This window comes from Macrotis lagotis, chromosome 1 (assembly GCF_037893015.1).
Source record: "Macrotis lagotis isolate mMagLag1 chromosome 1, bilby.v1.9.chrom.fasta, whole genome shotgun sequence".
Classification (NCBI taxonomy): domain Eukaryota; kingdom Metazoa; phylum Chordata; class Mammalia; order Peramelemorphia; family Peramelidae; genus Macrotis; species Macrotis lagotis.
Genome location: NC_133658.1, coordinates 761,021,005 through 761,034,495, shown reverse-complemented (window position 1 = coordinate 761,034,495; position 13,491 = coordinate 761,021,005).

Below are 13,491 nucleotides of genomic sequence, written 5' to 3'. Positions count from 1 at the left end.
ATGATCCCCATCCCCTTTCAATAAATTGGTTAATGAAAAAAGAATTCTGATTCTTTTGGTGGTGTATATCATTTCAATTATTCTTGGCACATTCCATATAACCCTGGATAGGCATATCCCAGATGAAACACTATTAAATGTTCAACATTTTTAGTTATGACCAAATTTATTGCCAGAATATTTTGCAAGGGTAAGGAACCATTATTTTTGGCAATGGCCCTTTGAATATTTGTAACATTAATTGAAGATCATACAAAATTATCAGCTTAAAAATTAGCCTGTTAAAGTTGTTCAAACATTTAATTAATTCACCCTTAAAATTCATAGATTTATTGAATTTTAAATCTTACCTGTGATTATCATGGCAATACAATGAATCACCAGTCTGTGAATTAGATCTTGTAGAAAATAATAATGATAACTCAAATTAGCACAGGGAAATTGCAAGGCAGAAGATGAAAGTGTTTCCAATACAAGTCATATCTATATGTGTGAGTATGTGTCAGTATGTTTGTTTGTGTGTGCTTATTTATGAAATTCTTCCTTTAAAATTGGTAGGTAAAAGTGGAGAGTGATGCTGTCCCATCTACCCAGTAAAAATGCTTATATCAAAAAAATGTTTCAGTCGTTCACCAGTTATTTCACCAGTTTTTCACTTTTTACTAAATTCATTTAAAATTTATTTTCACAAGAATTTGCTAACTTCTACTGTGTGCTAGGTCCTAATATTTACAGTCATAAGAAACCATATCTGACCACTAGAAATATAAAATCTCTTGGAAGGTCAGAGATGCATAAATTTATACAATTGTATACATGGATGGGAAATACCTTCATTTTACAAATGAAGAAATTTAGTCCAAAAATGACTTAGTGGTTTTCCAAGGATCATTTCAATTGCTATGGCCAGAGTCAAGATAAGAATACAAATTTTCCAGTTTCCTATTCAATTTTTCTTTCCATGTTAAATAGTTAATTATCAGAATTTTCTCTCTCTGACCTTGACTTAGTTTTTGAGCTCCATTTCAACCATTTAGACACAGACAAGGAGAAGATTCCTCTGTGATTTCCCAGAAAACAAACAAGAACCAGAGAGGACTAATTCTGTGCAATTGATTCCCATAATGGGAAGCCATGGAATCCCATACTAGAGTTATTTTGTGAGATAAAGAAACAGACAAATGAGAAGACTAATAGATGATTTAAAATACACTTTTTCTTCAGTCATGAATGTACACAATTCATATCTATTATTAGGAAAATATTACTTCTGGCCAAAATAGCAGAGAAAAGACAAGCACTGTGCTCGGATGTCCTGGTCGTCCCTTATATATAAAATATGAAACAATCCTCTTAACAGAAATTTGATTGCCTAACCCCAGAAAAAGAAGCAAGGAGAAGAATATTCACCATCAAGGTCAGTCTATGGGGATCCTAGGTGAACTGGGGGCGGAGAGCAGAGAGCCAGCTTCAGAGGCTTCAGAGGCTTTGACTGTGTGAGGAAGGAAACTATATCCGCCTAAAAGGTATCAGATAATAAAGTAATTTCAGTACTAAATATGCATGCACCAAGTTCCATAGCATCCAAATTCTTAAAGGAGAAGTGGCATGATTTACAGGAAGACATAGATAGCAAAACTCTATGGGTTGGAGACCTCAAACTCCCACTCTCAGATTTAGATAAGTCTAACCATAAAATATACAAGCAGGAAGTTAAGGAGGCAAATAGATTGTTTGATAACCTGGTCATGATAGTTGGAGGAAATTGAATGGGGATGGAAAGCAATATGTTTTTTCTCTGAAGTACATGGTACTTATGCAAAAATTGACCCTGTATTAAGGCAGAAAACCTAATGATCAAATGCAGTGAATACATCCTTCTCAGACAATGGTGCCAAGAAATCACTTGCAATGATGGGCCATGAAGAGATAGACCTAAAACTGATTGGAAAGCAAATAACCCCATTTTTAAGAGTGAATGGATCAACCAGCAAATTATAGAGAGAATTAATGATTTCATCCTAGAATATGACATTAATGAAACAATATCCCAAAATTTATGGGATACAGCCAAGGCAGTTATCAGGGAATATATTAAATACTTAAATGCTTGGCATGAATAAATTAATGAAAAAAAGGAAATCAAGAACAAAATGTGCAACTAAAAAAACAGAAAAAAACATAATAAAATTCTCAATTAAATGTCAAATTAGAAATTCTAGAAATTAAAGGAGAAATTAATAAAATTGAAAGCAAGAAAACCACTGAACTAATAAATAAAAATTGAGTTGATTTTTAACAAAAAACAATAAAAAGTGATCAACTTCTGGTTAATTTTCTTTAAAGAAAGAAGAAAATCAAATTACAAGTATCATAAATCAAAAATCCACCAATGAGGAAAAAATAAAATGGTAATTCTGATTTATTTTTCCCAACTGTGTGCCAAGAAATTTGATAATCTAGGTGAAATAGATGAATATTTACAAAAATATAATTTATCCAGGTTAAATGAAGAGGAAATTAAATACCTAAATGTCCCTATCTATCTCAAAAGCAATTCAACAAGCCATTATTGAATTCACTAAGAAAAAAATCTCCAGGTCCAGATGGATTCACTAGTGAATTCTATCAAATATTTAAGGAATAATTGTTTCCAGTTCTATATAAATTGTTTGGAAAAATAGGTTACAGACAGAACTTTGTCTAACACTTTCTATGATACCAATATATTTGTAATACCTAAGTCAGGAAGAGTAAAAATAGAGGAAGAAAATTATAAACCCATCTCCCTGATGAATACAGATACAAAAATGCTAAAATAAAATCTTAGCAAAATGATTACAAGTTATCAATAAGACATTACAATATGACTAAGTAAGATTTATCCCAGGAATGCAGGATTGATTCAATATTAGGAAAACTGTTAGTCTAATTATTTGTATCAATAACAAGCATATCAGAATTCATATGATTGTATCAATAGATGCTGAAAAAGCCTTTGACAAAAAAAGCTCCCATTAATACTAAATACACTAGAGTGAAGGACTAAATGAATTGTTGCTTAGACTAATAGGCAGTGTCTATCTGAAACCATAAACAAGCATTATGTGAAATGAATATGGGCTAGAGACAGTCCCAATAAGATCAGGGGTGAAGCAAGGATACCCATTATCGCCAATACTATTCAATATTGTATTAGAAATGTTTCCTTCATCAATAAGAGAAGAAAAAGAAATTGAAGGAATTATAATTGGGAATGAAGAGACAAAACTCTCACTTTTTGTAAATGACATGATGGTATACCTAGAGAATCCCAAGAAATCATCTATAAAACTAAAAGACACAATAAACAACTTGAGCACAGTCATAGGATATAAAATAAATATTCATAAATCCTCAATATTTCTATATATGACTACCAAGTCACAGTAGAAAGCACAAAAAAAGAGAAATCCCATTCAAAGTAACTTCAGACAATATAAAATCCTTAGCAGTCTACCTGTCAATACAGTCTCAGAAACTTTATGAAAACAATTACAAAACACTTTTCACACAAAGAAAATCAAATTCAAATAACTGGGTAAACATCAACTACTCTTAGATATACCAAGCTAATATAATAAAAATGACAAAATTCTACCAAATTAAACTATTTATTTAGTGCTCTACCAAGGAAAATTAAAAATAAATTCTTTATTGAATTAGAAAAAAAGTAAGTAAATTTATATGGAGAAATAAAAAGTCAAGAATTTCCAGGGATTTAGGGGGAAAAGTGCAAAAGAAGGTGACCTAACCCTACCAGATCTAAAAGTATACTATATTATAAAGCCTGCCCCCAAAACTGTTTGGTATTGGCTATGAAATAGAGTGGTGGATCAATGGAACAGACTAGGTACAAAAGAGATAGCAGGAAATGATTATAGCAATCTGCTTTGGATAAACCCAAAGAGACCAGCTATTGGCAAAGAAGCTCTCTCTTCAAAAATCCTGTTGGGAAAATTGGAAGCTCGTATAGCAGAAACTTGGAATAAACCAACACCTCATGCTCTATACTAAGAGAAGATCAAAACAGATATAGAATTTATACATTAAAGACAATATTATAAGCAATTGGGAGATTAAGGAATAGTTTATCTGTCAGATCTATGGAAAGGGAAGCAGTTTATGACCAAGAAAGAAATGTAGATCATCATTAAACACAAACTAGATAATTTTGATGATATTAAATAAAAAGCTTTTGCACAGATAAAACTACTGTAATAAGATCAAAAGAAATGTAGTAAATTTGGAAACAATTTTTACAACTAGTATTTCTGACAAAGGAGGTATTTCTAAAATATATATATAGAAAACTGTGCTAAATTTATCTTAAAACAACAACAACAACAACAAAAGCAATTCCCCAATTGATAAATGGTCAAAAGATATGCTGAGGCAATTTACAGCTAAAGAAATGGAAAGGATTCATAGTCATCCAGACCTCTCAGCTCAGTGATTGCCATGGACAACTTGGCAAGGCAGCAAAAAAGCTTTGTGGCACCAGAGTAAGTAAATCACTTCTTATTAGAGAAATGCAAATTAAGGCATCTCTGATGCACTACTTAACACTTCTCAGACTGGTCAATATGACCAGAAAGCACAATGATTGATGTTGGAGGGGATATGGGGAATCTGAGACTGATACATTGTTGGGTGGAGGTGTGAAACTCATCCAACCTTTCTGGAGAGCAATTTTGAATTACCCCCAAAGGGGATAAAAATGTGTATGCCCACAGTGGATAGATCATTGGCCCTGGAGTCAGGAGTAGCTGAGTTTAAATTGGACTTAAGACACTTAGTAATTACCTAGCTGTGTGGCCTTGGGCAAGCCACTGAACACCATTGCCTTGAAAAAAACCTAAAAAACAAAAAATAAAAAATAAAAATAAAAAACCGTGCATGCCCTTTGACTTAGCAATAACACCACTGGATCCATACCCTGAAGAGAATATGAAAAAGGGTGAAAACATTACTTGCTTGTACAAAAATATTCATAGCAGCTCTGTTTGTGGTGGCAAAGAATTGGAAATTCAGTTTATGTCCATATGCTCGAGAATGGTTGGAAACATTGTGGTATATGTGTTTTATGGAACATTGTTGTTCTATTAGAAACCAAGATGGATGGCAATTCAGTGAAGCCTGGAAGGACTTGCATGAACTGATGCTGAGGGAGATGAGCAGAACCAGAAGAACATTGTAGACTATAACAGCAACATGGGGTTGATTATCAATTTTAATGAACTTGTTCATTCCATCAGTGCAACAATCAGGGGTTATCTGTGATGGAAAATACCATATGTATCCAGAGAAAGAATTGTGGAATTCGCAAGTTTGAACAAAGATCAAAGACTATTACCTTTAATTTTTTAAAAAAATATATTTTTATGTAATGCTGCTATCAATTATATTTTAGTTTTTAATGAAGGATTTGATTTCTCTCTCAACACATTCAATTTAGATCAATGTATAGTATGGAAACAGTATAAAGACTAACTGACCACCTTCTGTGGGGGCGGGGTAAGGGAACAGAGTTTAGGGGAAAAATTAAAAAATTCATTAATAAATAAATAAAAATATAATCTGATGATTGGTATTGTTGCTTGAATTCTGTCTCCACTTCAAGTCTATTCTCCACTAAACTATCAAACTGATTTTCCTGAAATCCAGGTTGCATCTTTTTTACTCCACCCCAACCTGATGACATTCAATAAAGCATATCAACTTATTCCCTCTAGAATCAAATAATCATTTTCATAATCTGTCCATTCCTAGTCTTTTCAGTCTTTGTAAACCTCACTCCCATTCACATAAACTTCAGTTCTTTCTAGTTCCTCATACATACACAGAAATTCTTCATACCTCTGTACTGAGCATTTTCACTGAGTCTCTCCTTTGCCTAGAACTCTAGCCCTCCTCATATCTCCCTCCTGACTTCTTGAATTTCTTAGTTAATTCATACCTTCTACAAGAAGCCTATTCCAGGCCTCAAAATTAGTAATTTCTCTGAGAATATTTCCAATTTATCCTATCTATATTTTTACAGTTATTTGCATATTGTTCACCCTTCTTCTCCTCATTAGAATATGGGTTTCTGGAGAGTAAGATTTATTTTTTTACCTTTCATGTTAGATTCGGGTTAGATTATCATAATGCCTGTAGGTACTTAATAAACTTTGTAATTTTGTTACAATGGTTACATCTCCAGAGTAATGTTCTGGTCCTCTGATAATCATCCTATATGATAGAGTTCATGTGCTACAATTTTTTTTCCATGTAATTACCCCTAGAACATAATTCCCAGGTGCAGGTTGCCATCAGTGGGTGAGGGTTTTGTGGAGTTCCTTTAATAAAATAACCTCTGCCTCAGGTCTGTCAGTTTCATCCTGCTCCAAAGCCTTCAGTTTTCTAATAGCCTTTCTTGAGGACAAAGCCAAGATGGAAGAGCAAAGACAGGAAATTATAGGAGTTTTACCCCAAAGTCATTCCAAATTTAAGGATACTAATGAAATTCTAGAGTGTCAGGTCACACAGAAAGACAGAGTGAAATAATTTTCCAGTCCAAGATAACTTGGAAGCTCCGAAGAAAGGATCTGTTATACCCGGGATAGAGAGGATGACAGCACAATCCGGGCTGTACTGCCAAGCCAAAGCAAATTGAAAGTAGTAATCCAGGAACTGCTTGAGGGGTAACTAGGTCCATGAGGAGTGCCTAAATTTGTGACAGCAGCAGTGATTTCCAGACCCCTCAGCTCAAGGATTGCCATGGACAATTTAGAAAGGCAGCAAGAAAACTGGATTCAGTTCAGAACTACTCTGTGAACTAGGGATAGGACAGGGAGCCACCTGTCATGGAGCTACATGTTAATTGATTCTAGAGCACTCAGTCTACTGATGACAAGGGGATTAGGGGAGACCATAGAGGCGCCTGTGCTATATCTGAGGAAGGACTATGTTGCTTTGCCCATACCTAGATCCCAGGTTGCAATCTGGGCTCCAGACTCAGGAATGTTGTGGTTTGCTTCCTTGGGGCCCACAGTGGTGATGGCCCTCCAGGAGGGGAACTGAGAATAAGGAGTCAAGCAAATACTGCCTTAGGCCTCCAGCTGAATTTTATTACTGCTTAGCTATTATGTATATACTGTTAGCTCTTCCGGGGTAGAACAAAGAATAATGAGGTAATTGGGGGGATTAAAGCAAGGTGTGCGTGGGGCATCTTGCATTACAGGTTAAGGGGGATACGTTAGGGAGGAGATGATAAGGCAAAGGTTTGTCTAGTGCCCTTGGTCAGTGGGGCAGAATGTCCAGCTCCCAAGGACTCTGGCTCCCAAGAACTCTGGCTCACCTTATCTCTCAGGGCGGCATGCCAGTTCCTGAGACTGTCCAGGTGGTGTCTTACTTAGAGATGATTTGTATCATGGCTGTTAGAAAAGCCTGTGTACCCACATATCCCCCTTGTTTTTCATTTAGGGCCAGGGGACCTGGATAATCATAATAAACACCAAGAAATAATAATGAACATAATAACATGAAACATACAGGGGCTTTTTTTTTTTTACATGGGGTCCAGGGGATGTGTGGAGACCAGAACCAGGGGGAATGTCCAATGTTAGGGAGAAAAGGGCAGGGAGGGGAGTGTGGAATTTGTTCCTCATAGCACAGGAGTCAAAGGAGAAAAGGTCCCCTTGGAATGAGTGGGACCCAGTACGCATATGCAAAGGTTCAACAGAACTGGAAACTTTAAGAGTCCTGGGATATGGTGTGGCTGCTTATTCTTCTGGTGAGAGTGTGGGGAGACCCACAGTTCTGTTACTGGTAAAGAGAGCAGGGAAAAGACATGCATCATAAAAGAATGGGGGGGAGGGGATAAGTGCGCACTGAGGGGTGATCCATGCTTTGGGGGTAACATAGTAACAAGTGAAGAGAGATGTGTCCTCTAGGTTTAAAGTCCATTGCTCTTTTTGCCAAGGTGAGGAGCTCATCCTGGAGTGCTGCAGGCAGGCTGGGGGGATTGTCTTTCCCCCCTCAGTCCTCTGCTTCTCAGGTTTCATCTACTGTTGTTTAGAGAATTTCTTTGCATTCCTTTGGTCAGGGCTGCTACAGAGCTAGGTAGTCTGGGGGCTGCTGCTGCTTGTCCGATCAGAGGGTTGGGACAGCGGGGCAGTGCAATCTGTGGTAAAAACACAAGCAAACCTTCTCCCTTGCTTTAGGATGCGGGAGGAAGGGAAGTGGGCAAGGACCAAGGCTAGGGCTTGCAATTCTGCCCGTTGAAGAAACTGGGTGTGAGAGCTCCTGGGAGTGAATAAAACGGATCCATTACTGTATATTACATAGCCCATGTGCTTTCTGTTTGCATCTGTAAAGGCTACATAAACCTGTGGAATGGGTTGGGGGGGGAGAGAAACGAGAAGAGGAGTGACTGGGGAAATGATGAAATCCCCTTGAGGAGAGGGGAGGATGGGTAATGATTACCAATAGACCCAGAAATAATCTCTCATCTGACAGGCATCTGGGTAGTCGTTAGCTGCTGCTGAGGGGGCAGGTGGGGAGCGTCTTGATGTTTCGGGGGAGGCTGGATCCAGCCGTCTTTCCGAGGCAACTCAGGGTAAAGATGAGGAGGCTTTGGGGGGGGGGGGTTCTGGCAGAACATCCGTGGAGGGCTTAGGAGGAGGGGGGCTAGTGGATTTCTCATCAGTTTGAGTGCCCTTCAGTTTGAGTGCCCTCATTGCAGACCCCAGTGAGGTGGCACGAGCTCTCTGCTCTGGCATTTTCTGCATCTAAAGCTGCCTGTAAAACATCTTGAGGCTTTTCCTCTCTTCCTGAAAGGAGGCATGGATTGCAGTGACAATAGGATAGAAGGGCAGCGGGGGAGAAAAGTTGCCACAGATGTCAGCTCTGCGGGCAAGTGTCAAAACATGCCCCCAAACATCAGGATACAGGATGTGGCCAGCTTCAATTTCAGGGGGCCAAAGCAAAAACCGCCTGGAGTGTTATCTTAACATTCCTTTTCAGTGCATTTCAGGCTACAGGAACTTAGGAGTTGTTTAAGAACTCGTACTTGCATATCTTGGGAAGAAGGGGTAAGATTCTCCCTTAGGATAAGGGACTACAGGGGGCTCTAGAAGCCGTGGGGCCGCTGGGGCGGGGAGGACCATCAAGCGACCGACCGGAATGGGGCACTTACCTTGGCCAGCAAGGAGGAGGGCAAGTCCTGAAGCGTCCTTCAAGGTGGGGATCCCAAATATTGACAACATTTGTTGTGGCTGTCAGAATAGCCTGTCTACCCACACAGGAAAACAGCTTTACTGCCAAAAAGAACAGGGACCCTCCTCAAAGTTCCAGGCAGGGGTGAGTGTTTGTGGTCATCCACAGATCAGAGAACAAGTGAGGAGAGCATTAACAGCCTGTCATAAGATCGTTTTTATACATATTTTATTAAAATATATTTATTTATTTTGAATTTTATAATTTGCCCCTAATCTCACTTCCCTCCCCCTACCCCCCAAAGAAGGCAGTCTGTTAGTCTTTACATTGTTTCATGGTACACATTGATCTAAGTTGAATGTAATGAGAGAGAGAGAGTTCATGTGCTTAAGAAAAAAGAAAAAAGTATAAGATATAGCAAAATAACATAATAAGTATTTATTTAATTAAAGGTTACAGTCTATGATCTTTGTTCAAATTATATTTTTTTTTCTGGATACAAATGACATTTGCATCACAGATATCCATAAATTATGCCTGATTGTTGTACTTATGGAATGAACAAGTCCATCAAGTTTGATCATCAACCAGGTGATGCTGTTAGGGTCTACAATGGTTCTGCTCATCTCACTCAGTATCAGTTCATGAAAATCTTTCCAGGATTCTACAAATTCCCATTCCCCCCTAGCTACTAATAGGACAACAGTTTATAAAGCCATTCCCCAATTGATGGACATTCATTTAATTTCCAATTCTTTGCCACCACAAACAGGGTTGCTATGAATATTTTTGCACGAGTGATTGTTTTCCCTTTTTTTCATAATCTCTTCAGGGTACAGAGCCAGTAGTGGTATTGCTGGATCAAAGGGTATACACATTTTTGTTATGCTTTGGGTATGATTCCAAATTGCTCTCCAGAAAGGTTGGATGAGTTCACAGCTCCACCAACAATGTATTATTGTCCCAGATTTCCTACATCCCTTCCAACATTGACCACTGTCATTTTTGGTCATATTGACAAGTCTGAGAGATATGAGGTGGTACTTCAGTGATGCTTTAATTTGCATTTCTCTAATAAGTAGTGATTTAGAGCAATTTTTCATTTGACTATAGATTCTTTGATTTACTCATCTGTAAATTGTCTTTAAATATCTTTTGACTATTTGTCAATTGGGTAATGCCTTTTTTTTAAATTGACTCAAGTCTCTGTATATTTTAGAAATGAATCCTTTGTCAGATATACTACTTGTAAAACTTGTTTCACAGTTTTCTACATTTCTTTTGATCTTGCTTACACTGATTTTGTCTGTGCAAAATATTTTTTTTAATGAATCAAAATGATCTAGTTTGGTTTTTAATGATATTCTCCATCTCTTCTTTGGTTTTAAAATTCTTCCCTTTCCTTAGACCTCAAAGGTAAACTATTGCTTGATCTCCTACTTTGTTCATAATATTGTCTTTAATTTCAAAGTCCTATAGCCATTTTAATCTTATCTTGGTATATGGTGTGAGATGTTGATTTAAACCAACTAAATTCCAATTTTCCCAACATTTTTTATTAAAGAAAGAGTTTATATCATAGTAACTAGACTCTTTGTGTTTATCAAACAGCAGATTACCATAGTCATTTCCTGCCTTTGCACCTAGTCTGTTTCACTGATCCACCACTCTATTTTTTAAACTTAATTTTAGATCTGGTAAGGCTGAGCCACCTTCTTTTGCACTTTTTTCATTAATTTCCTGGAAATTCTTAATATTTTATTTCTACATATGAATTGACTTACAATTTTTCAACTTGTTAAAGTAATCTTTTTGAATTTTGATTGGTAGGGCACTAAATAAATAGTTTAATTTTGGTAGAATTGTCATTTTTTATTATATTAGTTCAATATATCTGTGAGCAGTTGATATTTGCCCAGTTATTTGAATCTGATTTTATTTGTGTGTGAAGTGTTCTGTAATTGTTTTCAAAAAGTTTATGAGTCTGCCTTGGCAGGTACAGTCCCAAGTATTTTATATTTTCTGAGGTTAATTTGAATGGGTTTGCTCTTTCTAGATATTTCTGTTGCATCTTACCAGTTAAATATTGAAATGTTGAGGATTTATGAGGGTTTACTTTATATCCTGTGACTTTGCTAAAGTTGCTAATTATTTCCAGTAGTTCTTTAGATGATTATTTGGGATGTTCTAGTTATAGCATCATGTTATCTCAAAGAATGAGAGTTTTGTCTCTTCCTTGACATTCTAATTCCATCATTTTCTTTTTCTTCTTTTATTGCTGAAGTTAACATATCTAATACAATATTGAATAGTAGTGGTGATAATGGGCATCCTTGTTTCACTCCTGATCTTATTGGGAATGCCTATAACCTAGCCCCATTGCATATAATGCTTGTTGATGGTTTCAGATAGATAGTGTTCCATGACATACATATACCACAGTTTATTAAACCATTCCCCAATTGATGGACATTCACTCAATTTCCAATTCTTTGGCACCACAAACAGGGTTGCTATGAATATTTTTGCACAAGTGATAATTTTACCCTTTTCCATAATCTCTTCAGAGTATAGAGCCACAATCTAAGTAACAATACATTTATCCCTATGATCTCTCAAAAGATCTTGAAGGAATTGAGGTCCTTGGGGGGGAGGGGTGATAATCCCTGAAAATGTCTTCACAAACCCTGAAAACTTTTTGACATACTAGAATCAGAGTCCCACTTGTAAAAGCTTTAAAATCAAGTCAAAAACTGGGGAAATGAGCAAAGAGAAGAAAAACATCTGACCCTAGGTCCTATAGAGAATCAAAATACACACTCAAGAAGATATCAAAGTCAAAGTTTCTATATCCAAAGCAGTGAAGAATAGATATGAATAGGTCTCAGGCTGTGAAAGAGCTTGAAAAAGATTTTGAAAATCAAGTAAGGGGAGGTAGATGAATTATTGGAAAGAGAAGTGAGAATAGTATGGGTAAATCATGAAAGCCAAGTCAGGAAATTGGTGAAAGAATTACCCAAATTACCAAAAAAATAAATCATAAAAACCAGTTTAATTCAAATGTAAAAAAAAAAGCAGATGAAAAGATCAATGAGGAGAAGAATTCATTAAAAGTGCATTGGCCACATGGAGGAGATACAAAACTCTCTGAAGACTATAATTCCTTAAAATTCAGAAAGGAGTTAAGGGAAGCTCATAACTGTGTGAGAAGTCAAGAAACAATAAAGCAAAGCAAAAAGATTGAAAAACTAGAAGAAACTGAAATATCTCACTGAAAAAAAAAAAGCCTGACCTGGAAAACAGGTCCAGAAGAAATAGCTTAAAAATTATTGGTTACCTGAGAGGCATTACCAGGAAAAATCCTTAGATTACATTTTTCAAAAAATGATTCAGGAAAATTGCCCCGATATCCTAGAAGGAGAGAGCAAAATAGAAAATGAGAGATTCCATTGTTTCACTGCCTAAAGGAAATCCCAAAATGAAAACTCCCAAGAATAGTATAGACAAATTCCATGTCTCTCAAGTCAAGGAAAAAATATTACAAGCAACTTTATAGAGCCATACAGAACTATTTCCAAAGAGTGAAAAAAGAAGTTCATTCCCTTTTACTCAACAATTCCAATTCTAGACCTATATCCAGAAGAAATTATAGAAAATGGGAAAAGTTCCACATGTTTCAAAATATTCATAGCAGATCTTTTTGAAGTGGCAAAGAGAGTGTCCATCAATTGGGGAATGGCTAAATAATTTATGATACTTGATACTATGGAATATTATTTTTATATAATGTATAAATAATTTATGATACGTGAATACTATGGAATATTATTGTTCTATACACAACCATAAATCTTCAGACTATAGAAAAGAAAGGAATGAGTTAATGGATCTGAGCTGAGTGAAGGGAGCAGAACCAAGAGAACAATGTAAACATTAACAACAACACTGTGAGATGATCAGCTTTGATGTAACCAGCTCCTTTCAGCAGTTCAGAGAACTAGGACAACTGTATTAGACCAACTATGGATAATGTTATTCCTCATCTAGAAGACAAAAAAATGAGAATATCCAATTTATTGGCATACAATTTGGCAAAGTAGCTGCCCATTATCTCTTTAATTTCCTCCTCATAGGTGGTTTGCTCACCATATACATTGTTGATACTGGCAATTAGGTTATTTTTTTTCTTTTTTAAAATGAGATTAATCAAAGTTTTATCCATTTTACTGGCTTTTCCACAAAAATCAACTC